Source organism: Oryctolagus cuniculus, chromosome 11, assembly GCF_964237555.1.
Source record: "Oryctolagus cuniculus chromosome 11, mOryCun1.1, whole genome shotgun sequence".
Lineage (NCBI taxonomy): Eukaryota > Metazoa > Chordata > Mammalia > Lagomorpha > Leporidae > Oryctolagus > Oryctolagus cuniculus.
The window spans coordinates 57,513,653-57,539,968 of NC_091442.1; the positions used below are offsets into that span (position 1 = coordinate 57,513,653).

Below are 26,316 nucleotides of genomic sequence, written 5' to 3' on the forward strand. Positions count from 1 at the left end.
GAACTTACTTGTTTGGGGGAGAGCCCAGGCGTCCATCAATATCATGGAGTGAGGGAGCCAGGGCATTCAGGGAATCGCTGGGCAGAGGGAGGTGGGTGCTGGGTCTAGGACAGCGGCAGGGCTGGCTGGCCACCTCTTTGTTGGGGGCAGGCAGGGGGTGGGGAGAGGTACCGGGAGTGCTGAGTGGCCTAGGCTGGGCCAGGGGAATCTGTTTCTTTTGGATCTTAAGCCAAGCATGAGTTCCCTGCAGGTTTCTGTCTGCTTCTCTGGGGCTCTTAGGATCATCTTCAACTCCCAGTTGCCTCCTCTTCTGGGCAGCCCTTCCCTGGCCTGGATTGCACGCGGCCCCTTCCCCTCCTACCTCCCAAAATAACCTCTCTTGCCCTCCCCCCTGGACATATCCCTTTACATCTGCTGGGCTCAGTTTTCTCTGGGCCAGGCTGGGTTAGAGGGACCCAGGAGCCCTCGCCTTGCTTTGCATTTTAAGCGGCCCCTGTTTTGCCCTGACTTGGCCTCCAGCCACGGTGCCCTACACCCAGCCTACTCCCTCAGAGCCCCTTTGCTGTGGGGTTCTCTGGGCGTGGGGGTTTCCCACTGGTGCCCCCACCCCCAGCTTTGCACCCCCCCACCCTGCGGGAGGGAGGGAGCTGTTGTGGAGGCACCGAAGCAGAGGGAATGAGGGTGTGTGTGGGGTGGAGGTGGGGGTGGGGGGAGCTGCCAGGCCCATTAGGGCCAAGTCACTGCTCCAGCCTCCTCCCCATACACTCCACCTCCTGTGCACACAGAATGGAATCCAAAAGATCCCCTTAAATAGGTGGCTTCTCTGTTCCCATCCTGTTCTGCCAGGCCCATAGATAGGACTTGGAGCCAGGATTCCCTCCCACACCCTCATCTCTGGGGGCTGAGGCCCTGCTCACTGAGCCCCGATCTCATTTGTCAGATGGGCAGAGCGGTTCCTGCCTCCTGGGGTTGAGCATCCGAGGAGGTAAGGCACCTGGCACCTGGAGGACCCTCAGTGGGTCGCTCGCTGCTGTTCCTGTTTCGCCCGCTCCTAGCCCGGCTGCCGCGCTGGGAGGCGGCTCTCCAGCTTCTCTTCAGATCCATGCCGCTACCTCATGTCCATTATTAAAGAAAGATTCCTTCATTTATTTGAAAGGTAGAGTGATTGAGACACACGCACACACACACACACACACACACACGCGTGCGTGCGCTCGCGAGTGCACCTGCCTCTTCCGTCTGCTAGTTCACTCCCCAAATGCCCACAACAGCTGGAGAGCCAGGAACTCCCTCTGTCTCCCATGAGGGTGCAGGGGCCCAAGCACTTGGGCCATCTTCTGCTGCTTTCCCAGGCTCATTTGCAAGGAGCTGGATTGGAAGCGGAGCAACCGGGACTGCGATGTGGGATGCGGGAATCCCAAGCTCCAGCTTAACCCCCTGTGCCACAACCACCCCTACCCCTATTTAGCCTGGGCCTCCTTCATATCCCCTTCTTTCTCTCAAACTTTGGCCTGGTTGTGGAAATTCCTTCCCGAGTCTCACACCCACCCTTCAAGTGTGGCCCCCATAGGTCCTAGATCCTCAGACCTCCTTGTCTGCAGAGCTACAGGTACAGACAGGGACTGACAGAGCTGGGGCTTTGCAAAGATGGCTGGGGGGGGGGGTTGTGTGGGAAGAGGGGCAGGAGCAGCTGTCGCTGGGGCGGAGGCAGAGGAGGAGCAGCAGGAGGAGCCTGGAGGCAGGTGGGCCAGTGTGGGTGGTGGGGAGGGGAGTGTGGCTGGTGGGGGCCATCTGGGAAGGTGTGTGTGTGTCATTGTGACCTTTATTTACACCCATAGCTGTGTGAGTGTCTGCTGGGCTCGTGGGTGTGAGAAGCCTGGGCTGCCCACGCACGGCTAGGGAGCTGTCACGGACCGCACCTGCTCTCGGAGCCCTTGCTACAGCGAGTGAGAGGTAGAGCCGGGTGCCAGTGTCTCCTGCAGCTTGCTTGAGCCCACATCAGGTGTGCCTCAGTGTGCAGGTGCTGGCGTCCCACAGCCGGGGCTGGAGCCGCAGCAGCTGCCCCGCGTGGTACACTTCTGAGTCCATGAATATTTAAGGTTACAGGGCTGTGACGGGGTGATGCAGCCACTTAGTGGCTCCCCTCTCCCCTCCTCCGGGTTAATGGGGCCATTCTTTGTTGCCCTCAGCACTTTCTGCTTTTATTTACCTACTCTGCTCACTCCCACCTACCTCCAGCTGCATTAATTCGCTGATCCTCACAACCAACCGGGTGGAGGGGTAGGTATTAGCGTCTTCACTTTCCAAGGGTACTGTAGGGCGGGGTTGCTGACAGGGGCCACCTGGGCTGGCATCTGGGAGGTGAGGGTCCAATTCCCACCCTTGCTGCCAACTCCCTGGGTGAGTCCTCCCCTAACAATGCACGCACAGGCACACACATGAACATACACATGTACACATAGAGTGCACACATGTACACACACATGCCTGCATGCCCTGTGACAGGGATCTGGCGACCATGGGGGTCTCTTTCTGTCCTAATATTGTCACTCTGAGTTGTGGGGTGGGGTGGGGTGGGGGTGTCACACATTCAGGATGTCTCAGAACCCGGCTTTTAGCACCCAGCAGAGAGGGACCTTGTCTTTGGCTTTGCATTTCTCCTTGCCCAGTTGGGGCGGTGCGGGAGGCTCCTGCTTGTTGAATACAGGGTGCACACGCGCTGTGTCACCTAGCTTTAAGAGCTAGGGCTGGAGATGGCTTTTGTTTTAAAATTTTTATGTATTTGAAAGGCAGATAGAAGGAGGTAGCGAGGGAGAGCTAGATGGGGGAGGGTGAGAGAGAGCTAGAGTGAGAGCGAGTGAGAGTGAGAGCGAGAATGAGAGCGAGAACGAGAGAGAGAGCGCAAGTATTTTCATCTGCTGGTTCATTCCCCAACTGCTGAGCCAGGGCAAAGCCCGGAGCCAGGTTCCCAATCTAGTTCTCCCACGTCGGTGGCAGGAACTCAATTACACGAGTCTGCCAGGGCCTGCATTCGCAGGAAGCTGGAGTTGGGGGCATAAAAGCGGCACTCTGATGTGGGGCACAGGCACCCGGACCAGCGCCCTGACTGCTAAGCCAAGCAGCTGCCTTCATTCCCCGGAAGGAGCAATGACCCCACCCACAAGGGGCCTCCTCGGAAGCCATGTGCTTGCACTCCAGGGCTGCATCTCAGAGCTGTGACAGATGCTCTGAAAACCTGCCCCCCCCCCGGGGGGGGAGTCTTTGACCTCTGCTGGGTTTTGCTCTTTTGCAAATGGTTCAGAGTCTCTAGGGGCCAAGTCTTATGAAGATGGAGGGAGGCCAGGTAGGGGGCAGGCCTTGATCTGGAGCAGAAGCATGGGTGCCCTGTGGAGTCTGTGTGTCCCCTCGTCCCCCAGGGGTGCCAGAGCCCACCTAGGAATGTGTAGAGCTTCTTTGGAGCCCCAGGAGCAGCACTGGAGTAGCGACGTGGGTTCCCCGGGGAGACCTTGGGAGGCCCAGGCCCCGGGGCGGTGTGCAGCTCCGTGTGCCTGTGAAAAAGCCCATGGCAGCCGTTCTGCCAGGCTGGGGTGCACACCCCTGCAGCTGGCGCTCTTGGGAATGAGGCCAGAGCTGCTGACTCACACAGAGGGGCTGCTCACTTCCCAAGTGCTTTGCCTCTTTGCAAACTGTGGAAACCACCAGCACGGGTAGGGGGAACAGCCTGTGGGATCAGCCGGGCCAAGCTTCTGGGCTGGGAGGGCGACACTGAGGCCCGAGAGAGGGAGGAAGCAGCTCTCTCAAGGCCTGGAAGCTTGCCTGTGTTTTCCAGGGAGAAGGGGACTGAAACAGCAAGGCCCAGATGACCCTCGAGATGTAGTGTAGCATCTGGTCCCCAGCACCCCAGTCAGCCCTACCATCCCCAACTCTCTCATAGGTTGAATTTTGAATATTTACATGTGGATATTGGATTTGTTCATTTACTTGAAAGACAGAGTTACAGAGGAAGAAGAAGAAGAAGAAGAAGAAGAAGAGAGAGAGAGAGAGAGAGTTCTTCCACCTGCTGGTTCACTCCACAAATGGCCACAGTGGCTGGGGCTGGGCCAGGCTGAAGCCAGGAGCTCCATCTGGGTCTCCCACTGGGGTACAGGGGCCCCAGCAATTGGGTCATCTTCCATTAGCGGGGAGCTGGACTGGAAGTGGAGCAGCTGGGATTTGCACTGGCCTTCTATGGGATACCAACACGGTAGGCGCAGCTTAACCCGCTGGCTGTACCGCAGCTGCAGCCGCTGGCCCCCTTTCAAAAATGTTGATGCTCACGCCAGGGTGCCACACTGGGGATTGGTATGTGCTTAGTTATTGTGCTGAGCACTAGGGACCCAGTGGAGCGGAAAACAGAGAGCTTCTGTCCCAACTGCAGCCTAGCGGGAGCCAGGGCGGTGGTGGAGTGACCAAGGAGCCATCGTCACTCGAGAGGGAGCCATGGCGGGGGGGCAGGAAGAAGCCAGCACGACCTCCGACTGCCCACACCCCACTGCCCCCCTCCACACTGTGGCAGTCAGACCCCCAGCTGCTGGGGCATTGTGGCCCCTTCGGAGCTCAGCTGTGCTACCTTGCAGCTCTGTGACCCCAGGCAGGTTGCTTGACCTCTCTGAGTTTCAGTTTCTTCACCCTTAAAGGTAGATGAACAACGACAGGCAGCCCTGGTATCTACAGCGAGGGCTGGAATGATGCGAGCTGAGCCAAGAAGCACCTGGGAAAGTTTTCTCCCTGGACTCCGGGGAAAGCAGGGCTGGGGCCTGGGGCTTTCCTGGCTCTCAGAACCCGGAGGACAGAGGTGTGTGCCGGACACCTGCTCCTCCTGCCCCGGCCCCTTTGTTAGAGCAGCCACTCTTTTGTGCGGTTGTGTCTTCCCCAGCAAGGGTGACCACCCTGCTCCGTTAATTAACACCCGCCCGGTTAATGATTAAATCTAATGACTTTGACAAGGGGGCGGGGAGAGTGGAAAATTCCGGAGGGAGGGCAGGTGACCAGGAGCAGGAGCCAACACCCCTGGGGCCCTGGGCTTGTTGTGAGCTGCTCCGATTCTCTCCTGGGGCTGCTCAGCAGGGGAGTGTGGACAGAGCCGGGTCATGTGAAGGTACAGCCCCGTCTGTCCCAGGCCTGGCACAGGGTGGCGGGCCCTGGCTTGCATTCCTGCTGGGGCTGCAGGGATGGGGTGTGACAGAGTTCAAATGTCCTGGGGTGGCCAAAACAAAGTATCCGCAGTTGGGTGGCCTAAAAATCACATGAATTGATTCTCTAGAGGTTCAACACAGGCTCTAGGGAAGACTCTGGCTTTGTTTCGGCTTCTGATGACCTCAGTGTCCCTGGCTTGTGGCAGCCTGGCTCCGTCCTCACCTGGTCTCCTCTCTCTTGTGTATCTTCCTCCTCCTCCTCACTTTAAAAAAAAGATTTATTTATTTACTTGAAGAGTTACAGAGAGAGATGGGGAGAGACAGAGAGAGAGAGCGAGGTCTTCCACTCGCTGGTTCACTCCCCAAATGGCTGCAATAGCCAGGGTTTGACCAGGCTGAAGCCAGGAGCCAGGAGCTTCTTCTGGGTCTCCCACATGAGTCCAGGAGCTCAAGCACTTGGGCCACCCTCCACTGCTTTCCCAGGTGCATTAGCAGGGAGCTCGATGGGAAGTGGAGCAGCAGGACACGAACCGGCATCTATATGGGATGCCAATGTGGCAGGCGGCAGCTTTACCTCTGTACCACTGCGCTGGCCCCCCATATCATCATCTTACAAGAATCCCAGTCATTGGATTTAGGGCCCACTCTGAGTCCAGGCTAATTTCATCTTGACCTCTTCAATCACTTACATCAGCAAAGACCCTCTTTCTATATTCTGAGGTTCTGGGTGCATATGACCCTTTGGGGTGCTGTGCTGATAGGGCAGGGGCTTGGTGAGAGCTGTAGGATGCCAGGCAGCTGGGCTGGAGCTGGCGATAGCTCTTCTTTCCCCAGCAAATGACAGGGACCCTGGGTGTGATTGTGCTGGGTCTCAAGGGGCCTTGAAGCATAGGCTACTGGTGGGAAGAGGGGACAAACGGCTGCTCTACACTGCAGAACAGAATGCCGGGGGAGCTTTGAATGGGTCCCTGTAGTTTGGTTGCAGTGCGGGGAGACTGTAACCCGGGTGAGGCATAACCATGTTTGTCATATAATTAAAACTAAAGCTGCAGGGGCCTGCATTGTGGTGCAGTGGGTTAAGCTACTACCTGCAACACCAGAATCCCACAACAGAGCACCGGTTCAAGTCCTGGCTGCTCTGCTTCTGATCCAGCTCTCTGCTAATGCACCCAGGAAGGCAGCTCAAGTGCTTGGGCCCCTGCCACTCACATGGGAGACCCTGATGGAGCTCTGGGCTCCTGGCTTTGACCAGGTCTAACCCTGGCTGTTGCGGCCATGTGGGGAGTGAATCAGCAGATGGAAGATTCTGTCTGTCTCTGGTGCCCTGACTTTCAAATAAACAAAATAAATTTTAAAAAATATATAGTTGTGGCTGGCACCGCGGCTCACTAGGCTAATCCTCTGCCTGTGGCACTGGCACCCCGGGTTCTAGTCCCGGTCTGGGCGCCGGATTCTGTCCTGGTTGCCCCTCTTCCAGGCCAGCTCTCTGCTGTGGTCCAGGAAGGCAGTGGAGGATGGCCCAGGTCCTTGGGCCCTGCTCCCGCATGGGAGACCAGGAGAAGCACCTGGCTCCTGGCTTCGGATCAGCGCGGTGCACTGGCCACGGCGCGCCAGCCGCGGCAGCCATTGGAGGGTGAACCAACGGCAGAAGGAAGACCTTTCTCTCTGTCTCTCTCTCACTGTCCACTCTGCCTGTCAAATATATATATATATATATATATATTTGCATCTTGATGGCACAGTCCAAGGTGCATTTTAAGCTCATGACATTTCTCATTCCTGGCATTCCCTTACGCTTGGTTCAGGGTTAATCTGTCCCCTTGCTCCTGGGTGGAAAATCGAGAAAGCTTCTTAGCTTTTCTGCTCCCTCGCAGCTATGAGACAGTTTCAAACCAGAACTGAGAATGACTGGTCTAATGTAGGAATCAAAACTGGAAGCAGTAACTGTCACCTCTACAGCCTGCTGGGCCCTGCCCCTGCAGAAGCCATGGTACAGGAGCCAGGGCAGGGCTGGCTGTTCCTCTGTTCCTCCCCCAGGTACTCCCTTGCCTCGGGCCCTCAAACCCTCTCAGTGGCAGTTTTAGAAGGATGGGGTGTGATGGTGGGGGGCCAGAGGGGGTGGGGTGGGGGCAGGGGGTGGGATGGTGGGGGGCAGAGGGGGTGCGGTGGGGAACAGGGGGATGGGATGGTGGGGGGCTGAGGGGGTGAGGTAGGGAGCAGGGGGATGGGATGGTGGGGGGCAGAGGGGGTGGGTGGGGGCAGGAGATGGGATGGTGGGGGCAGGGGTGGGATGGTGGGGGGCAGGGGAGGTGGGGTGGGGGCAGGGGGTGGGACAGTGGGGGGCAGTGGGGGTGGGATGGTGGGGGACAGAGGGGAGGTGGGGGCAGGGGTGGAATGGTGGGGGGCAGAGGGGGTGGGGTGGGGGCAGGGGGTGGGACAGTGGGGGGCAGTGGGGGTGGGATGGTGGGGGACAGAGGGGAGGTGGGGGCAGGGGTGGGATGGTGGGGTTCAGTGAGGTCAGAGCAGTCCGGCAGGTTTATGCTCTTTCGCATCACTTAGAGCCCCGCCCCTTGGGTCACCGTTCTCTCCTGGGCTCCTGGGGCTGGGGCAGAGGTGATCCTGGCTCCTTAGATCCTGCCTGTTCATCAGGCTCCCCTTGTCCCAGGAGCTTGCGACCCCTTCCTTGGCTGTTGGGGCCCCTTTATCCCCTGCGGTGGCCCTTTTGGGCAGGAAAGACCTCTGGGGATGCACCTGTCTGTCCTCGCAGGAGCCTTGGCTGTTCCTTTCCTGCCAGGTAAACTTGAGGAGCCCAGGACACCACCCCTGCAGGAGGCTCCTCTGTCTCCCTCTAACCTACAGGCAGCACCCTGGCCCCAGAACCCTGTGTTTCCAGCTCTAGGGGCCTCAGATCTGGTGCAAGGCGCCTGACTAGGTTGGCGGCAAGGGAGGGGGGGAGGATGAGGCTGACCACACTGCTTTCTCTTTTCCCTTCCTCCTTACAAAATCCCCCTGCATGGTGCTGTGTCTGCTTCCCTTTGATATCCTGGATCTAGCCAAGGGGGACAGAAATACTCAAAAAACTCCCTGGAAGAAGGGGGGCTCGCGGGCTCCCACCACCACGAGGGCACAGGAACTGGAAAGCCTTGTTGGGTTTACCCCATGTCATATGCTCACTGACGTTGCACCGGATGCCACCAAGATGTATGGCGGTTCATAAAAAATTAAACCACAATTTCCTTTGAAATTCTTCATATGACAATTTGGCACTTTGCTTTGAAATCGCTTCTCCTGTATCTCGGTGCCTAGCTGAAATTATAATTCCAATGTCATTTCACAAAAGCAAATGGGAGAGTTAAGGTTGTGTGGGTGTGTGGGGCTAGGGGGTTAGAATCAGGCTGTAGGTCTCCACCATCACCTCCTTGCCTGGGAGAGAGGACATTGCACAAACCACCCGGAGCGGGTGTGGCCACCAGAGGGCGACAGATCCTGCCTCAAACCCTGTGCTGGTCCTCTGTCTCAACGGACCAGATTTCTTTTGTTCAATGTGTGGAGCCCAGGTTTCCGGACCCCGCTGCACTGGGGGCTCAGCTCTCCTGCTATCTCAACCTGTTCTCCAATGCTGACCTTGCTGCTTGTCTTTCTGTTTAAACCACACACACACACACACGGCTCCCATTGGCAGGCTCACTGCCCCAAGCACCTGCAATGGCCAGCTGGGGTTGGGCCAGGCCAAAGCCCTGTGGGTCCTGTTTCTTGGTTGCCTACAGCTGCACCCCGGTTCTTCCCGTTAAAGTGTCAGAAATGACTCGGTCTGCATTCCACACTGGTGGCCACTCACTAAGCACCCACTCACTGGGTGATGGCTGCAGAGACAGACGCTTTGGGTGGGGTCACACTGCCTGGCTAGGAGTCCAATCCTGATTCTTGCAGGTGGGGCTGCTTGCTCTGCCTCTCCAGGGTTACCTCCCTGTCTCTGGAACAGGAATGAGAAGCCCTGCATCCTAGGGGTGTTGCAGGTAACGCAGGAGAGCATGTACAGGAAGCTCTCAGCCCAGCATTTATTATTAGAATGGTAATTATCCTCAGCTATTTCAAAGGCTGTCACATGGAGACCAGAGCTAACTTCCCTGGGCCGCTCCATCAGGCTGAGCTGCTGTCGCATGTCAGAGGGAGCCAGGTGTGGAGCTGGTGGGGCGGGAGGAGGCTCCAGTGTAGCCTCTAGAGTGGGGAGGAGGCAGCCATGCACGGGGACAGCTCTGTGCCTGGAAGTGCCACGCAGAGGCTGCTGGGGCCTTTTCTAACTCAAGGCTGTGGGGTCCTGCGATTCCACGTGCAGGGGCCCGGCCCCTGGGGCAGCGGGAAGGAGCCGGCAGGGGCACAGTCAGGGTCGCGTGAGGCCCTGGCTGTCCTGTCTCCTTGGGTCAGGAGGAGGCCAGGGGGAAACAGGCTCTTTGTTGGCTTTACCTGTACTCGCTCCTGCCTCCGTGCCTTTGGGAGTGCTGGGGCTCCATCTTCTTCTATAAGACCCTGCCCCACGCCCCATCAGAGGCAGTGTCCATTGTGAGTCCCCCACCCCTTCCTGGGGCAGCGGGTTCTGGGAGTGGCTGCCCTTCCCGGGACTGGGCCTCTGAGCTCAGTGGCTTCTCAGTCCTTCCCAGGAGGACCCTAGGGGACCCCGGTCCGTGCCCACTGGAGGAGAGGGCTTTTCTCCGCTGCTCCCCATGGGCGAGGTGAACCCTCCTTGCAGAGCTCCCGTCCTCACTCGCCGTGACCTGGGGAGGGAGCCGCTTTCGTTCATGTCAACACAGTCCCCTCACTCATGAGTTCAATTCAGATTCAGTCACTGAACTGCAGCTCTTTGCCCAGTAATTAGTGGTCAAGGGACAGGAGAGAAGAGAGAGAGCGAGAACGAGGGCTGGAGAGAGAGATCTTCCATCTGTTGGTTCATTTCCCAAATGGTCGCAATAGCCATGTCTGGACCAGGCTGAAGCCAGGAGCCAGGAACTCCATCCGGGTCTCCCATGTGGGTGACGGGGCCTAAATACTTGGGCCACTTTCTGCTGCCTTCCTAGTTGCTATAGCAGGGAGCTGGATCAAACGCAGAGCAGCTGGGACTCAAATCAGGACTCTGGTTTGGGATGCAGGCTTTGTGAGTGGTGGCTTAACCTGTTGTGCTGTGACGCCGGCCCCTGCTGTGCACTTTAGAAAGATCACCTGTCTAATGAGGGGTGGAGGAAGAGCTGGGAGGGGTGAGGACAGAGGTGATGAGGATTTCCAGGAAGCCACTGCAGAATGCCAGGTTTAAGTACAGTGGTGGGGCCTGGTGGTGGAGTGGAGGTGGAGAGAGGGAGGAAGTCAGTTATATCATGCATGATACATCACATGCTATATCACGTATCATACATCACATATCACATGCCACACACCATATGTTATATCACACATCATGCATATCACATCATGTTATATCACACATCACACACATGTTATATCATGTATCACACCACACACCACATACCACAATCATGTGTTATATCACACATCATGTATATCATGTCACGTTATATTATGTATCACATGTGTTGTATCTCATATCATACATCACATAACACACATCATATGTTATATCACCCATCATGCATATCACATCATGTTATATCACATATCACACACATGCTATATCACGTATCATGCATATCACACACCACAATTATATGTTATATTACACACCATACATATCACGTCATGTTATATCACAGACCACACATGTGTTATATCATGCATAATACATCACATATCACAACCAGATGTTATATCACATGTCATACATCATATGCTTTTCTTTTTTAGTTAGACAGTGAGAGAGAGACAGAGAGACAGGTCTTCCTTTTCCATTGGTTCACCCTCCAATGGCTGCTATGGCCGGCGCACTGCTCCGATCTGAAGCCAGGAGCCAGGTGCTTCCTCCCAGTCTCCCATGCAGGTGCAGGGCCCAAGCACTTGGGCCATCCTCCACTGCCTTCCCAGGCCACAGAAGAGAGCTGGACTGGAAGAGGAGCAACCGGGACAGAATCTGGTGCCTCAACCAGGACTAGAACCCAGGGTGCCAGCGCCGCAGGCGGAGGATTAGCCTAGTGAGCTGTGGTGCTGGCCAAATACATCATATGCTATATCACATCTCATACATGTTATATCATGTATCAGATATCATACATCACATACCACACATCATGTTATGCCATATATAATACATCACATTATATCATGTATCATATACCACATACCACATGTCACACATCACATTATATATGTATCGTACATCACATTAAATCAAGTATCATATATCATGTATCACATATCATACATCATATGTCATACCAAATATCACATATCACACATCATATGTTATATCACACAGCATGCATCATATATCACATATCATGCATCATGTTATATCATGTATTACAGATCGTATGCTATATCATGTATCATACATCACACATCACATATCACACATCATGTTATATCATGTATTGTGCATCATATATCACGTATAATGCACCATTTATACCATGTATCACACACCACATATCATGTATCATACATCATAAATCATGTATCACACATCATATGTTATATTGCATATCACATATCATATACCATGTATCCTACATCATGTGTTATATCATGTATCTTAGAGGGTGCAGTGCAGTGTGGAAGGGGGACCTGGAAGAGAGAAATAGATTGATGGCTGGGTGAGAAAGCCTCGGCTGGCTTTGAAAATAAAGGCATGAGGCCATGGGCCAGAGTGTGGGAGGCCTGGAGGAGCTGCAAAGGGCAAAGGTGTAGGTTCTGCCCTGGAGCCTTCAGGAAGGAATGGCGTCCCGCTGACACCCATGGCTTCAGCCTCATGGGTCCCACTGTGACTTTGCAAGTACAGAACGGTCAGATAACAAACGTGTGCTGTTCTAATCCAGGAAGTTTGGGGGGAAGGGTGATTGTAAATAGAAAACCGATACAAGATGAAAAGCGGTCATGGTGGGGTGGCTGCCCCCTCCTGCAGGCTGGGGTGCTATGACAGCTGGCGGGGCAAGTGTATGCTGGGCTGTGCTCACAGTGGTGCTGGGTGCCTTGGCAGGGAAGGTTCCGGATGTTCCGAAGCAACTTTGCTTCCTTATCACCTGCCCTGTTTCCGGAGGGCACACACTGGACAGGGCTCCCTCCTCCTCCCCTTCTCCCTCCCCTCTCTCTCCTCCAGGGAGCACCTGCTGTATTTCTCTGTTTAGTGGCTCAGGTGGGAAGGTGGAGAAAGGGTGCCTTTTGGACTTGTGTCTGAGTGACATCGTTGAGCCCAGTTTGGCCAGAGAGGCCAGTATGCTGTAGGCTGCCTGGCCCTTAGTTTGTGGGGACAAGTTTAATTTGGTGCAAAAAATTTTGAAATCCATGTGTATCTTTTTCTTTAATTTTTTTAAAAAAGATTTTTTAGACATTATGCTTTCTTTTAAAAAAGCTTTTTATTTATATAAGATGAACAAATTTCCTGCATTTCATATATACAGATTTAGGAGCATGGTGATACTTCCCACCCTACTCTCCCTCCCACCCATCTCCCTCCCTCCCTCCCTCCCTCCCACTCATACTCCCTCCCTCCCTCCCTCCTCTTTCCTTTCTTATTCTTTTTTTTTAATTTTCTCAATGACATACTTTCAGTTTATTTTATAATCATAAGCTTAACCCTCCACTAAGTAAAGAACTCAGCAAATAGTAGGAAAAAAAAGAAACCACTGTTTCTCAACAGTAGAGACAAGGGCTGTAAACTAATTAAATCTCAAAATAACAACTTCATTCATATGCATTGCATTTTTATAATCTATTTGTTACCATAGATCAGACAAAACATGATATTTGTCTTTTTGGAACTGACTTATTTTATAATAAGTATAATGGTTGTCAGTTGCATCCATTTTGTCGCAAAAGATAGGATTTCATTCTTTTTTTATAGCTGTGTAGTATTCCATAGTGTGTATATATCCACATTTTTTTAATCTGGTCATCAGTTGATGGATATCTATGTTGATTCCATATATTAGTTACTGTGAATTGAGCTGCAATAACCATGGTAGTATAGATTACTCTTTCATATGCTGATTCCTGTTCCCTTGAGTAAATTCCCAGGAGTGGGATGGCTGGATCAACGATATATCCATCTGCAGCATTTTGGGGTATCCCCATACTGTATTCCACAATAGCTGTACTAGTTTACATTCCCATCAACAGTGGATTAGGGTACCTTTTTTCCCATATCCTCACCAGCATTTGTTGTTTGTTGATTTCTTTAGGAAGGCCATTCTAACTGGAGTGAGGTGAAATCTCATTGTGGTTTTGATATGCATTTCCCTGATGGCTAGTGATCCTGAGCATTTTTTCATGTCTGTTGGCCATTTGAATTTCATCCTTTGAAAAATACCTGTTCAAGTCCTTTACCCATTTCTTAACTGGATTGTTTGTTTTGTTGTTGTTGAGTTTCTTGAGCTCTTTATAGATTCTGGCTTTTAATAATCCCTTATCAGTTGCATAGTTTACAAATATTTTCTCCCATTCTGTCAGTTGCCTTTTCACTTTCTTCAGTTTTTCCTTTGCTGTGCAGAAGCTTCTTAGCTTGATGTAACCCATTTGTCTATTTTTGTTTTTATTACCAGTGCTTCTGGGGTCTTTTCCAAGAAGTCTTTGCCTATTCCAATGTCTTGCAGGGTTTCTCCAATGTTTTCCTCTAGCAATTTGATGGTATCAGGTCATAGATTTAGATCCTTGATCCATTTTGAGTGGATTTTTGTAGAAGGTGTAAGGTAGAGGTCTTGTTTCACACTTCTGCACACAGAGAACCAATGTTCCCAGCATTATTTGTTGAAGAGACTGTCCTTTCTCCTGGGATTGATTTTAGCTCATTTTTCAAAGATTAGTTGGTTGTAGATGTGTGGATTGATTTCTGGGGTTTTTATTCTGTTCTATATGTCTGTTTTTGTGCCAGTGTCAGGCTGTCTCGCTTATAACTGCTTTGTAGTATATCTTGAAATCTGGTGTTGTAATGCCTCCAGCTTTGCTTTTGTTGTTTAAGATTGCTTTAGCTATTCAGGGTCTCTTGTGTTTCCATATGAATTTTAACATCATTTCTTCTAGGTATGAGAAGAATGTCATTGGTATTTTGATTGTAATCATATTGAATATGTAAATTGCTTTGAGTAGTATGGACATTTTGATGATATTAATTATTCCAATCCACAAACATGGAAAATTCTTCCATTTTTTGGGTGTCTTATTTTTTTCTTTAATGTTTTGTTATTTTTATTGTAGAGATCTTTCACTTCCTTGATCAAAAGTTAAAAAGTTTATTTGAAAGACAGAAAGAGAGAGAAAGAGAGAGAGAGAAATCTCTTATCCACTTGTTCACTTCCCAGATGGCTCTGCAGCAGCCCAGGCTGGCCCAGGTTGAAGCCAGAAGCTCAGTCCAGGTCTCCTATGTGGGTGGCAGAGACACAACTACTTGAGCCATTACCTCCTAGATTGTGCATTAGTAGGACGCTGGAATCAGAAGTGGGGCTAGGACTTGAACCCAGGCGCTCTGATAGGAGCATCCCAAGTGGCTTCTTAATTGTTAGGCTAAATGCTTGCCCTCATGAAGAGTTTTTTGGTAATATGTCTTTTCCATAGAATTTTTGAAGATACCTGTATGTCCATTAGCAAAACTGTTGCTTTGTTCTCCTTTTTGCCTCACCCCGTTCTCTGGGCAACTTCTTCCATGGCCAGACTCCCGAGGTCCTTCCTGCCAATGCCAGTGGCCCTCCCTGGAGCTGTGCTGGGAAAAGTAACACTTGCCTTGGGGAGCCCAACTACACTGGGTTTTAACAGCCAGGAGCTCTGAAGTATAACTCTGATTTACAACTCTGCAGGTGCATCTGAGGCTGGAATGAAATTGCCCTAATTCCATGTGGGTACAGAGCCCAGGACGGCCAAATGTTGGCTCCAAATTATGTGCCTTAGCCTTTAGTAGGCAATGCTAGCCTGCCTGTCCTGGTATTCATCATCTGCTTCTTTTTGAAGTGCATTTAGGGTCACGAAAGGAATCACAGGGGAATTTTATTTACAGCTTGATCTCAAGCTCTTGAAATTATTTCCTATCACAGTCTCCAGTTGGCTTGGGGCTGGACATTCATTAAGCTAGACAGGGCTTACAGATTTTAGACGCCTGCTGTGGGATTAAACATGGAACTGTGATGGTCTTCACTCGGATGAAAAGGAACAGGACCTCTTAATATAGAAGTTTCACTGTGAATGAGCACGGAGGAAAACTCATTGGAATTATCCTAAACATGAAAGGCAGAAGAGAAATGAACAAGTTCTGTCCTTGAGACACTCTGTCTCAAGAAATCGCTGTCACTCGGAAACCAGGAGACGTAAGTTCCACCATCGGAGGTAAATCTTCATCTTACAGTGAGAAAAGTCAGAGAGGGAGGGGAAGGGAAAGTAAGGCAGCTGTTGGTTGAGCTGGGGGGAAAGACAAGATGTTCTTGGGAGAAGAGTTCTTATAACCCATGCTTCAGATATCTTAGAAGAAAGAGGAAATGCCTTCATGCCTAAATACTTTTAAGGCTGGAACTAGAAAAGAGCAGAATATTTGTTCATCACCAGATACTTGTGGCGGGGGTGGTGGTGGCTGCATCCCAGGGAGCTTTAATAACCGCGAACATAGGAGCAGGTGCTCTGCACAGTGGTTAAGACGTGGATTGGGACTCCCATGTCCCATATGGGAGTGTATGGGTTCGGGATCTGGCTCTGCCTCTGGTTCCAGCTTCCTGTCAGGGGCAACAGGTGAGGTTTCAAGGGGTTAAGTCACTGTCACACATTTGGGAGACCTGCACGGAGTTCCCAGCTCCTGGCTTCAGCCCGCTCCACTCCTAGCTGTTGCAGACATTTGGAGAATAAACCAGTGGAAGGGAGTTCTCCTTATTTGTCTCTTTGTCTTTCTGCCTTTCAATAAAAGAAAATAAATAAGTAAACAATGAAGAAAAAAAAAAAAACAACCCCACACTGGTCCAATACGGAGTGAGGCCACTAGGGGGAGCATGGATCCAGGAAACTGTTGTGGGGAGTGAGGGAATAAGCCGGCAGGTGCACTTCCTCCTGCAGGCATTGTTGACTAAGTTTCCCAGGGGACTGAGCTGTGTTTGGGGAGTGGGTATTACCCACGACTGAAGAGTCGTGCCCAAGAAACAGGTCGTGCATTTCCTGAGATGATGAAACCTGCTCTAAAGAGAAGTGATGCATGAAAGGGGCAGACTGAGTCACTTCTGAATCAAATTAGGACGACTGGGGGCATTGCTTTAAATCCTAACTATCACCAGATGACAGAATGGACAGAGTGTGAGCCCCCACCCTCCAATGGCTACTTGCTGTCAACATGTATGTCTTCTTGAGAGATCTCTCCCACTGGAGGTTGAAGGTCCCGTGCTGGGAGCTCGATAAAGAGCTGGCACAGACCAGAGCATCCTGGCGAGGCGAAGTTGAGGCTCGCTCTCTCTTCTCTCAGACCCCACACAGTTGCTGCCATGAGCAAGGTGACTCTGGCTGAGCTCGCGTGCCTCTGCACGGCTGTGGGAATTGGAGGAGGAAGAGGAGGAGGAGGAGGCTCTGCCTGAACGGCCTCATTCTCACCGCATGCATTCTGCCTGCGTTCTGCCCTGGCTAACTAAGCATGACTGATTTCTGTCCCCTGTGCTGCCATGAGCGGCCCACCGCTGCGACACTGAGGAGGAGAACAGGCGACAGGGCTCACGGGCAGCAGCAGCAGGAGTGAGCCCGGCCCGTGTGCACGAGCACCACCCTGATGCCAGCTTTTACTACTTCCTTCTCTTTCACCTTGAACCTGCATGAAAACTTTTTATGCCACTGCACCCCTGCCTGCGGTCACCCCCACACAAACCCATGCACTAGGTTTTGGGGAAACTGCCTTGCTCTGAGACCTGAGATGAAGCTCGATTTTGTGAGTTTTGCTGTTGTGGAGCTGGCGCTGTGGTTTCTGCTTGTGTCCTAGTTAAATAGACATTGACAACGAGGGGCCCATGAGCCACTAGGGGATGAATTAATAATCCTCCCCTTTGGAGTTGCTGGAGTAACTGCACACACTTCAGGGTTTGGAAAAAGACCAGCAGCCAGTGCCCTACCTCCTGCCATCACTGCTTCCCTCTGTCCCTAGGGGAGTGCCCCATGCTCATAGCTCTCCCCACTCCTCAGGGGGCTTGCGAGGTCTCCGCCCAGTCCCTCCCACAGTCACACCTTAGAGTCTGCAGAGCACTTCCCCACGTGGGGAAGCAGGAGTTGTGGAGTGTGCACCTGCCCTCTCCCTCCACATTCACATCTGGAGTAACAGCAGAGACCCTCTTCCAGCCCACCCCAGGAGGGCACACAGTTTTCCCCGGGTTGGGGGGGGGGTGCCCAGCCAGATCCTGGCAGCTGTTGCAGGGAGCAGAGAGCTGACCCTGGGGGAACAGGATGTCCTTTAGGCAGGAGCGCTAGGCAGTTGGACAGCTCCAGGTTCCTTTCGGTGAGAGCCCCTGGCACAGAAGGAGCCACATAAAACATTTTTTAAGGGTGGCATTTTGAACTTTCATTTTCTCTCATTTTAATTGGAAAGGGAAAGTGTTTCAACGCTGTACTTGTTTACTTTTAAAATCAGGAGAGAGTTTATGTTTGCATGTAGGGTAACATTTTGTTGTGCTGTTGAGTCCTCTGGTGTTTAATACTGCAACTTAGTGCTTAGTCGAGTGAGCTGGCTTGAGCAACTCGCTGGGCTGACTGGAATCAGTCCTGGGGTTAATTTGTGCTCTGTTTTGTTTTTATTATTTATTTGGGAGGCAGAGAGAGAGAGAGAGAGAGAGAGAGAGAGAACCAGCGAGCTGGTGAGCACACACAAGAGAACGCTTCCCTCCTAGCTCACTCCCTGACTGCCTGCAGGACCTGGGGCTGGCCTGGGCTGACCCAGGGAACCAGGAACTCAACAGGTCCCCCGCGTGGGTGGCAGAAGGCTGAGTACCTGAGCCATCACTGCTGCCGCCCAGCATTAGCAAGAAGCTGGGTATGCAAACCAGGCACTCTGATACCGTATCCCAGTGTCTTTTTTTTTCTTTAAAGATTTATTTATTGATTTGAAAGGCAGAGTTACAGAGAGGCAGAGGCAGAGGCAGGGAGGGAGAGGGAGAGAGAGAGAAAGAGAGAGAGAGAGAGAGAGATCTTCCATCTGATGGTTCACTCCCCAAGTGGCAGCAACGGCTGGAGCTGAGCTGATTGCAAGCCAGTAGCCAGGAGTCTCTTCTGGGTCTCCCACAAGTGTTCAGGGGCCCAAGGACTTGGGCCGTCTTCTACTGCTTTCCCAGGCCGTAGCAGAGAGCTGAGTGGGAAGTGGAGCAGCCAGGACTCAAACCGGCGCCCATATGGGATGTCTTAACTGGGGGCTAACCTGCTGCTCCCTAATTTGTATCCTATTTAATCCAACTCAGAGACCTTAAGGGTCCACAGGAGGCTGTCCACCCCTCTCATTCCAGGAAGATACAAAGAATACTGGTAATACTAGGGTAACTGTGGCTGATGATAATCATATTTATATTTGATTTGATCATTCACATGGCATACATGTGTAGAAATATCACACTGCACTCCACAAATACATTTACTTATATGTCAAGTCAATGCAAAAAATATTAAAAACAGAATAGTGGTGGGAAATTATATTTCAGTTTCTTCACCTGAAAATAGGGTTAACTTTGTAGAAGTCTTTTTTTAATAGATTTTATTTATTTATTTATTTATTTGAGAGGTAGAGTTACAGACAGTGAGAGAGAGAGGCAGAGAGAAAGGTCTTCCATCTGTTGGTTCACTCCCCAAATGGCCGCAATGGCCGGAGCTGCACCGATCCCCCCTAACTTTATGTCTTTGCAGGGCTTAGCAGGTGGCTATGAATAAAGCATTTGGACCTAGGGCCTTCTGTATAGTAGGAGCTGCATCCCACAGAGCCATATGATGAGGCCACTTTTGTAGGTCACAAATGACCCAATGCCTGTAAGAGGGGGAAAGGGGAGCTGTCTCTGACATTTCGCTGGCCTTCCCCAGCCCCCCCCCCCCCCCAGCCACACCTGCACTTGGTGGGAGAGCGCAGGCCCACGTGCTAAGAGATGGCACTGGGGACTAGGTTTCCCAGAGTTCCTGATTCCTTACACTGCCTTGTCCAGATCTCCCCGATCTTATGGCCAAGCTTGGCCAGTTTTCCCTCTGAGATGGTGGCTGGGAGGATGGGGAGAGAAATGTCAAGTTCAGACTGCCTCCCTCCCCACCGTCTCCTGCACTCTAGCGGAGGACTTTGCTCAGGCAATCCCGGGGACCTGACCATTCACCTCTTCCTAACCCCACCCATTTCCTCCCAAGTGGCCTCCAGCCCCGCCTTTTTTCCCACCTGCAGTGGAGGGAACGCTGTAGTCTCTTCCAATCGTAGCTAGCGTTCACGAACCTGTCCTCTCCGGGTTTGGCGTGAAGCAGCTTGGGTTTTCGACTCTTTGGTTTGGTGGAGTTTACCACCACATTCTCTTGGGAGGCCAGCTCCTCTCTGGAGATGAGTACCTCCTTGGAGAGGTCCTCAAGGGAGACCCGGTCCTTCCAGGGTGGTTGATAGGGAACAACTGGGGAGCTGGCACCAAGCAGATGGAGCAGAGAGGGCACAGTGAGAAGCAGCTGGCAGGTGCTGGTTCTTGTCCTTTAACCATCTGAGATAGGAGGTAAGCGGGGTTGAGTCACCACCTAATTAACATACGCCTAATTAACATACAGGACTTTTTTTAGTTTTACAGTCTAGTGTTTATTTTATGTTATGGCAGGTACACTTGACTTTAAAAATTTAAAGCATAGATTCCTTTCCTGGTTGTATTTTCTTTTTTTTTTTTTTTCTTTTCTTTTGACAGGCAGAGTGGACAGTGAGAGAGAGAGAGACAGAGAGAAAGGTCTTCCTTTTTGCCGTTGGTTCACCCTCCAATGGCCGCCGCGGCTGGTGTGCTGCGGCCGGCGCACCGCGCTGATCCGAAGCCAGGAGCCAGGTGCTTCTCCTGGTCTCCCATGGGGTGCAGGGCCCAAGCACTTGGGCCATCCTCCACTGCACTCCCTGGCCACAGCAGAGAGCTGGCCTGGAAGAGGGGCAACCGGGACAGAATCCGGTGCCCCGACTGGGACTAGAACCCGGGTGCCGGCGCCGCAGGCGTAGGATTAGCCTAGTGAGCCGCGGCGACGGCCCTGGTTGTATTTTCTTATGATTGATTTCTTAATATGGTTGTATTACAATATACTCGGTTGTTTTTGGTTGAGCATATAGGATTAAGCACACATCATAACCCAAATCTGGGGCTGGCTCTGTGGCATAGCGGGTAAAGCCACCGCCTGCAGTGCCCACATCCCATTTGGGTGCTCTGATGTGGCCTGGGAAAGCAGTAGAAGATGGCCCAAGTGCTTGGGCCCCTGCACCCATGTGGGAGACCTGGAAGAAGCTCCTGGCTTTGGATCGGCCCAGCTCTGGTCATTTTAGCTGTTTGTGGAGTGAACCAGTGGGTGGAAGACCTCTCTCTCTCTCTCTCTCTCTCTCTCTCTCTCTCTGTGTCTGCCTTTTAAATAATGAATGATAATAATAAAAAGATACACATCTAGGAGCCCCTGAAAGTCTTGTCCTTGACTTGGACTACCATTGACGGGGAATTCCATTTCTCCTGGCAAATTCGCCTTCCCAATGAAAAGAGATTAGCTTTGCAAATGCTTGTCCCATTATCCAGGGCTTTGGAGGAGTTCCTTACTACTGCTTCTTTTCCTCTGAACACTGGGAATTGCTTGCCTCTGCCTTCTCTGGCTTCTGCAGGTAAACTGGGGGAAGCTAGCTTGAGGTTAAACCACGTCCAGAACAAATCGACAAAAAGGAATCCTGCAGTGATCATGGTTTTTGGACTGTGGGGTGGGGACCTGGGGCAGATGAGCCCCCCTGACATCCTTGTGAAACCTTTTTTTTCTTGGTGGGAGTGTTCCAGGGAAAAGACCTCGGTTCTTTGTCTCACATGGAAGATGAATTTCCAAGCGGACAAGCAGAGAGATTTAAAAAGCAAGACTTACTAGAGTCAAAGGCCCCCAGCCAGAGGGGCATGGAGAGGGGGCTTCCAAGACAGGAAAAGACCTGCAGGGCCAGGTGGTAGTTAGGTTTTTAAGCACAATTTTGGAAAAACAAAACTTGGCAATCAGATTGACATTCAGTCACAAGGCAGGGACAAAACCCCTCAAAAGACCTACTGACGATGCTTTATCCTATCTGGCTTGGGGAAGGGTGAGCTAGGTCACTTGTGTTCACTGTAAACTGTGAGTCAGGAGGGTACAGCCACTACCCCCTTGCTATTCTCATGTAAATTTGGAGGCTTTCAAGGAGTGGGCAGGCATGTGCTTTTGACCTTGCTCAAAGATAAGCCTGGCAGGAAGGCAAGCAGTCTGCACCCCAAATTTCCACTGGGACCACCCTGTCTTCCTATTCACCCATCTGAGTCCTCACCAGGCCATCAGGGGTCTCCTCTACCTACTCTGTCAAGGACTGCACCTGTGGTGCAGCTCCACTGATTCCTGGCCTGGAGACCTTGGCCAGTGAGTGCATCAGGAAGGCTCAAGCCAGGAGGGGCTCTGTCTGCAGCACTGTGTCCCCCGGGGGAGAGTTCATGCTTTACTGGACAACCTTGCCCCGCTACCCACTTCCTCTAACAGGGATGTCAGCGGGACACTCACGGGCGTTTGGGTGCTCAGGCGCGAGTTTGTCTTCTGGCACTGAGAAAGAAGAGGTTAACGTGACCAGAGGTCTCCAGGCTGCGCTCTGCCTTCCTCTACTCCGTTGCTTGCCATTTACAGCGTATGTTTGTTTTTTTTTTCGCCCAGGAGGTGGTTCCATGGATGACAGGTCCTCCCCTAGCTGCTTAGTGTATCCCATGTGTGTGGCACAGGTGAATGAGGGTGTGCGTTCTCTTGTTCAGAGAGGGTAGGGAGGAGTAGAGAAGGGAAGTCTAGGGTGCTCTGGCATCGCCGAGACTGGAGTCTAATTTGAATCTTGGAGGAGCCATGTTCTGCCCTGATTTGGGTCCAGTTTGGCCACAGCCCCAAGCTGTCTAGGTTGCAGGATTCCTGGGGGCCATAAGCCCTCGCTCCTGCCTGCACACCTGAGTCATCGCTGGAGCCCGTTGATTCCCACCCCCCCCACCCCCACCCCCCAGTGAGGAGGGCCTGTCCGAGAGCTGAGGGCACTCACCTTGCAGGACAGCAAGGGAGGTGGAGGCCAGGCTGGCCAGCAGCAGGATGGCGAGGAGTTTCATGGTGGAGCTGCTGCAGGCCCGCTCTTCCCGGGGAGGCTGCGTGGAGGTGCGGAGGAGGCGGCTGGCAGGGGCTGTATTTATTCTGGGGGTATGCGTGGGCTCTGGGGAAGCTGGCTCAGGATTGGACCGGGGAGTTTCCCATTCTGAAAGCATTTGCTTTTGGGAACCGGAGCTTCTGAGAAACCAGTTACCAGGAATGTAGGGCCCCCAGCTTTCCCCAGGCTGGACTTGTGCCAAGGTGTGCCAGCCCCAGGCTCCATCCCTGCAAGTCCTTGGAACAACTTCCCAGGCGAGTGGTCCCTCCTGCAAGTCACTCATGACTACTGTTGTCTCACTTTTATTTGTGTGATCATTTGATTGTATCCGTCTCCCACATCTCTGCTTCCATGGTGGTTGGATTGTATATTTTTCTTGCACCTTGCAAGTGGCTGGCGCATGGGAAATACTAGTGAGGTGATGAATCAGGGTCAAGCTGTCTTCTAGGGTGCATGTAAAACTCACCACTGGTTCAGGAACCAAGGAGAGAGGCAGGTATGAGATTCTGACTGTATGCTGGGCTCTGCTCACGAGCTATGGGTGGGAGGTACATGCTCTTTACCACGCAAAGAAACTGATGTTCATAGAGATGAGAGGACATGTGCGAGGTCACATAGCCAGGTAGGGTTGGACCTAGGTCAGTCTAACTCCATCGCCAGGGCCCAGGGCTTTAGAAGGAGCTCAAGAGGGAGCAGTGGGATGCATGTTCTGGGAGCCCTCTAGAGAGCAGGGCAGGGGGAGGGCCCAAGGCTCAGGCCCTGGTCTTGGACCTGGGATCTGAACTCGTTGATCTGCTGTGTCCTTGTCCAGCTGGAAGCCTGGATGATCTCTCGGAAAACTCTGTTTTGCATCAGCTCCAGGAAGGAGAGGGCCGCTGTGTCCCGAGGCTGAGCCTGGTGTCCTCAGTGGGGAGCAGGGCTTGTTGTGTGTGTGGGCGGCCTGGAGGGGGCCGGGTCCTGCCTCCAGCCCACAGAGGAGGCTACGCTGTGCCTGTCAACATGAGGTGCTCCCTCCACTGCCCAGGGAGGGAGCAAGGGGAGAGCCCTGGGGTCTGGCAGGTGCACAGCTCTTTTGCAGGGTGAGGTGGTGAGGTGAAGGAAGTTTGTCTGGGCTGCCTCCCACTTGTGCTTCCTCACCGATTTCCCTCTCTCTCCAGAGACCTCCCCTCTCGCAGCCGGGGGAGGAACGGGGACAGATGCGATGTTCACAGCTGGTCCCTGGGGGCAGGGTTTCAGGTGTGCAGGCTTCTGTTCGTTTTCTTTCTTAAGATTTACTTATTTATTTGAAAGGTAGAGGTACAGATGAGAGGGAGAGGGAGAGGGAGAGGGAGAGGGAGAGGGAGAGGGAGAGGGAGAGGGAGAGGGAGAGGTGTCTTCCATCCGTCAGTTCACTTCCCAAATGGCTGCAACAGCCAGCGCTGAGCCAGGCAGAAGCCAGGAGCCAGGAGCTTCCTCTGGGTCTCCCATGTGGGTGCAGGGGCCCAAGCACTTGGTCCGTCTTCTGCTGCTTCCTCAGGTGCATTTGCAGGGAGCTGGATTGGAAGTGGAGCAGCCAGGACTCGAACCGGTGCCCATAGGGGACACTGGCATTTTAGGCAGTGGCTTTACCCGCTATGCCATAGTGCTGGCCCCTTGGAGGCTTTTTCTAATATACCTAACCATCAACAGGCGGAGGTCCCCTCTCCTCCTGATGATGCCGTCTTAGTGTTTCACAGCTCTTCTGTCCTGTAGTCTGTCTACACTGCAGCCTGCCCTCTGTGCTAATGCTAGAGGGATCTCCCGAGGTTTACCCCATTTCTTCGTTCCAAAACCTTAGTAACCTGGTCCTCTTACCTGCCCCACCTCATTTTTTTTTTTTTTGACAGGCAGAGTGGACAGTGAGAGAGAGAGACAGAGAGAAAGGTCTTCTTTTGCCGTTGGTTCACCCTCCAATGGCCGCCGCGGCCGGCGTACCGCGCTGATCCGATGGCAGGAGCCAGGAGCCAGGTGCTTTTCCTGGTCTCCCATGAGGTGCAGGGCCCAAGCACCTGGGCCATCCTCCACTGCACTCCCTGGCCACAGCAGAGAGCTGGCCTGGAAGAGGGGCAACCGGGATAGAATCCGGCGCCCCGACCGGGACTAGAACCCGGTGTGCCGGCGCCGCTAGGCGGAGGATTAGCCTAGTGAGCCGCGGCGCCGGCCTCCACCTCATTTTTTAACTCCACGCAGCACTCCCTACTCACGAACGTGTTATACAGATGGTCTCCAGATGATGCTAATTTTGGCTTGGGGTTTTTTTTTGAGCTTTGAATTTTGGCTTTTTTCGGGGCTAACGATTCGTGGTACAATGCTCTCTCGGGACGCAGGGCAGCAGCAGCGAGCCGCAGTGAAAACGGAGATCACCAGGGTCAACAGCCGGCACGCCGTAGTGTGCTGTGTCCCCAACCTCGCATGTTTAGGGGTTATGCATATCCAGTCTGTTCGAATTTATTTGGGGGAGCACACACACACACAGGGAGAGAGGGAGAGAGGGAGAGAGGGAGAGAGGGAGAGAGGGAGAGAGGGAGAGAGGGAGAGAGGGAGAGAGGGAGAGAGGGAGAGAGGGAGAGAGGGAGAGAGAGAGAGAGACAGAACACTCCTATCCACCAGGGCTGGGCTGGAGCCGGGAATCAGGAGCCCAAGCCAGGTCTCCCACATGGGTGGCAGCCACCCAGTCACATGAGCCAGCATCACTGCCTCTCAGGGTCCACGTGGGCAGGAAGCTAGGATCAGCAGCGGCAGCTGGGAATCGAATGTGATGTGGGCCATGGGTGTCTTAACTGCTGGGCTACAGGCTTGCTCCCTCTTCAGTATACTTTGACTTAATGATACCTTCATTTGCGATGGATTTGTCAGGATGTAAGCCCATCACGGGTTGAGGAGCTTCTGCTCCAGTTCACGCTGATCCTGGGTCACCAGTGCTCTGCCCTCTCCATCTGCTGCTCCAGCCCCGGTGTCACCTCCTCCCCGGAGAGAGCTCACCCCCTCACCTCCCCTGGTTCACCACGTCACCTTTGGTTCTACAGTACGTTGTTTATCTCTGCAGCTTCTCACCGTGGAGTGTAGCTATCCGTCTTGAAATCTATTGCTCTCACTGGTCGATTACCGTTTTGAGAACAGGAACCTCAGTGTACTTAATTCATTTAGCATAGACCTCAACACTTGCTAAGTACTCCAGACTAGTTTTGTTCAATGACTTAATTTGCCCATTGAAAGCTGGCCCCTGGGGATGTTTGACCAAAGAAATATCTACGGTGTGTGTGTTTGATCTCTGCGAAGCCTTCCCCTTCAACAAATAAATACTTCAACAAGTGTACTGAATGCTTGCCACACTCGTCTACCAGTGGGCGTGGGAGCTCCAGTGCCGAGCACAACACACCTGCTTCCTGCTCTCACAGGTGAGGTTGCCAGAGAAAGGGAAGTCGGCCAGTCTGGTGTGGATTTCAGGTAAACGGTGGAGATATTTCTAGCGTGAAGATGTCTCTAATCCTGCACAAGACACAAGTATGTCTCCAATCTATCTGAAATCATCTTGAGCTGTGTGTTCTGTGCGTAATGGCCAAATCCCACCCCCAAGGCTCCAGACCTGGCTCAGGCTACCCTGAGCCGCAGTGAGCTTTTCCACATGCACTCTCCCTGTGTGCTCAGAGACACAGGTGGAGGAGGAAG

General features: G+C 52.6%; 1 long non-coding RNA gene across 6 annotated transcripts in view; it reads left to right on the forward strand.

Annotated features, from left to right (window-relative positions):
* The window catches only part of LOC103348286 (uncharacterized), a 110,296-nt gene that overhangs the window by 825 nt on the left and 83,155 nt on the right, over positions 1-26,316 (forward strand). The window contains exon 2 of one of the 6 annotated variants that reach the window (XR_011380084.1): positions 24,495-24,807. The exons of the other annotated variants lie outside the window; for them this stretch is intronic. This is a non-coding gene — a long non-coding RNA (uncharacterized lncRNA). The remainder of the gene's footprint in view (positions 1-24,494; positions 24,808-26,316) is intronic. 6 annotated transcript variants of the gene reach the window in all.